We start from the raw sequence: 3,298 nt of genomic DNA, 5'->3' as shown, positions 1-3,298 counted from the left end.
AAATAAAATACCAGAACTTACTAAGCTTGTTAAAGTATTTTATTTAAATAATATCTAAGTAATACTCATAAATTATTCGGAATTCCCAAGTTACAAAAATATGTTATTTTTGCTGTCAAATTTAGTAAGGAAAAGGGATATAAAAAAAGTTATGACAATGTTTTTCTAAATATAGGTACGTGCATTTATTTGTTGTTTCAGATAAAACAGTTATAAACTAATTACTATTTACCTATCTATGCATTTTTCTAACTTTTCTATGATTTGTACACAACGGTACACAACAATAATAAACCATGTTCAGTTTTTTTATTAACACAACACAAAAGTTCTTTCGTTTCGTAACTAAAACAAAACTACACTTTATCAACGAAGGATAAGGAACCAACTTAAATTGAAATTACTAAGAACAAATCGTTAAAGGTAATACAATAAAAAATAAAAACTGTAAACTAATGGAAATTTTTTTCACGAAACCTTAATTCGCACACTTGATCCAACGTTGCCAAGTCACTAAAATCTCAATATTTGACAATTGACAGATTATCTTTTAAATAAATAAATAAATGTAAATAGTTATCCTAACTGAACAAAACAAAGTCGGGAACAATGGATTAATGGATATTATGTAAAAGCCATAAGGAGAACAGAACTAAAATTAAAATATGAAAGAATATGCAATAAACATTGTATAAAAGTGGTAAGTAATTCAATTAATAAGGTTTTTAAAAAATGTCTACAATAATAAAGATGTACCTAAATAATAATTCAAACTTAATTATTAGGAAAGCCAGCCACTTTAAAAATATATTCCAAACTAAAACATGGGTTACCAAAGCAGGCAATAAAAAGAAAAGGTGATCTAGAATGCAAGAGAAGAGCTGATGAAAGAAGTAAATGTAAAGAAAATAATGAAGAGACTTCTCTGGACCATGTAAGTATAAGATATTAAGATATAGTTTATTACAATATGGTTAGATGCAAAGCTCACCATGTTTTAATGCATATAGCCTAAACTGTCCTTCAATCTTTTTCTAATGGTGCTACAACCCTTTGTGAGTCTTAGTGTGCTTAACAACATTCTGCCCTGCCAGATACTTTTCTGATGTTCATGGTTTTAAGATCCCCCTCTATATCGTCTATCCATCTTTTATGGGCCCTTCCTCTTGTTCTATTTCCTTGGGGCTTCCATCTCTGGATTACTTGTACAGCTCGATTACCTGGCATTCTTTCTGAGTGATCAAGCCAATTTAGTCTTTGAGATTTTACAATTCTAACAATATCTGCGCTCTGCATTAAGGCTGTATGACACTATACATTTTCTTGTATCATTTCTAATATCGTTTCTGATATGTCAAAAAAATGCATAGTGTCATACACAGATACAAGAAACGATATCAGAAACGATACAAGAATTTGTGTCAGGCACAGATTATTGTACAAGAACTGCGCCAATTTCTGCGCAAAGAGCAAAAACGTAAAACCTGCTGGTAAAACATCTAAAATGTCAAAATTACTTACTCATAATGGCGGCTGAAATGAAAATGGGATAATGTATTGATGAATTTATTTGTGTTTTTGTAGGTATTATTTATAAATCTTTTATTGATACTTAATATACCGTTTGGTATGCACTACTGTTCTACTAATAACCATATATTTAGCTCCTAGTAAAGTTCAAACTATAAATTTAGGTTTCATGGTGCATAATTTTTTAATAGACGAAAATACTACTAAAATAGTTCCTAATTTGGATCAAACTGAAGATAATTCTAATGCAAATATTTTAGCACAAATATCAAAACAAAATAAAAACACAAATAATCAACCTCACTCAACGCGTAAAATTCTGGTTAACATTAAAATGTTAATTATATAAAAGTTTATAAATTTTATAAAATATTTAAAATCAGCTGTGTCTGTAGGTAGATGCAGCGTACTACCATAACGTGACACAGGGTGACAAACAAAATTTCGACCAATCACGTGCCGAATTTCATACAATTTTTGATACAAGAACTTGCATAGTGTCATACAGGGCACAAATGTACGTACAAGAAATGATACAAGAAAATGTATACAAGAAACGATATCAGAAACGATATTAGAAATGATACAAGAAAATGCATAGTGTCATATACAGCCTTTAGTATTATCCAGCTCGTGGTTCATTTTAATTCTCCACAAACCATCACTGCAATGTGTAGATTTGTTTTGTAGATTCTAAGGTTAGACTTAGTAACTTACTTTTCGTCAAGTCTTTGTATGCATAAAATCACTTATTGCTGCTAAGAATCCATGCTTTTCTTGACTGGCATTGTTGTCATTTATTATTGAGTCTGGGTAGTGAAAATGGGAGGCATATTCGTAGGTATGGTTTTCTACCTTCAGATGTTCATGTTGATTTTACTTTGTGCACTCTATATATATTTTTTTTTACTTTCATTTATATATAAACTAAACATAGTAGCTTCCCATTTCAGATCTATAGCTTTTTCTTTTAATACCTTTTTGTTGTGGCTTATTATGGCAACTGCCCTTATATAAAACTAACTAAACTAACCTAAACCTTATAGGTATAACTGTCCTAATATTAAAATACAGTTGTCCCTTGATAGTCCGACAGGTATGGGACCAAAAGGTCAGACTACCGAGCATGTCAGAGTATCAAGTGTGTACTGTACTTTTGTGGTACTTTCCACATTTGTATGATTTTTATGGTACACAACATAAAATTTTTATTTATGTATTTGTTTTTAGGAACAAACACCAGCTATTTTATATATGTAGAAAAAGGAAAAACTGCTGGAACTTTAATTTAAAGGCTTTTGACTAGTGAAGATTTGGATAAACAACAGGAGTTACTTTGGGCTATAGCTACGTGCAAATTTATTTTCTTGTGGCTTCCTATGTTTATTCTTATTAACTATATCTACACTTTGATATGTTTTTAGTCGCATGAAGATTTTATAGTTTATTATTTTATGTATATTGTTCTATTTGTGTTGAATAAACATTATTATTATTATTATTATTATTATTACCTTAATTTCCATTAAATAAATTAACTGTAATCAATAAATCGTTTTTAATGTTGATAAATAAATTATCAATAATGATTCCCAAATATTTTATTTGTTTGACAACTTCTACAAAATAATATTTCGTAGTAATAATCACTGCTTTGGTTTAAGAAATAGACAACTTAGAATAGAAATATGCTTTATTTTCATGGAAAATTGTACAATTTTATAGACAATGCTTACAGAGTCATAAAAAATACAAAACAATAACAAAC

General features: G+C 29.1%; 1 long non-coding RNA gene across 1 annotated transcript; it reads left to right on the top strand.

The window, feature by feature from the left end:
- Window positions 1–216: 216 nt before the first annotated feature.
- On the top strand, window positions 217–3,028 carry LOC126878969 (uncharacterized). The gene is made up of 3 exons (XR_007695910.1): window positions 217–700; window positions 786–934; window positions 2,761–3,028. It is a non-coding gene; the product is annotated as an uncharacterized LOC126878969 (long non-coding RNA).
- Window positions 3,029–3,298: the final 270 nt, after the last annotated feature.

The sequence above is a fragment of the Diabrotica virgifera genome, chromosome 1 (assembly GCF_917563875.1).
Source record: "Diabrotica virgifera virgifera chromosome 1, PGI_DIABVI_V3a".
NCBI lineage: Eukaryota > Metazoa > Arthropoda > Insecta > Coleoptera > Chrysomelidae > Diabrotica > Diabrotica virgifera.
The sequence above is the reverse complement of the archived record's forward strand: the minus strand, read 5'-3'. Positions and strand labels throughout refer to the sequence as shown.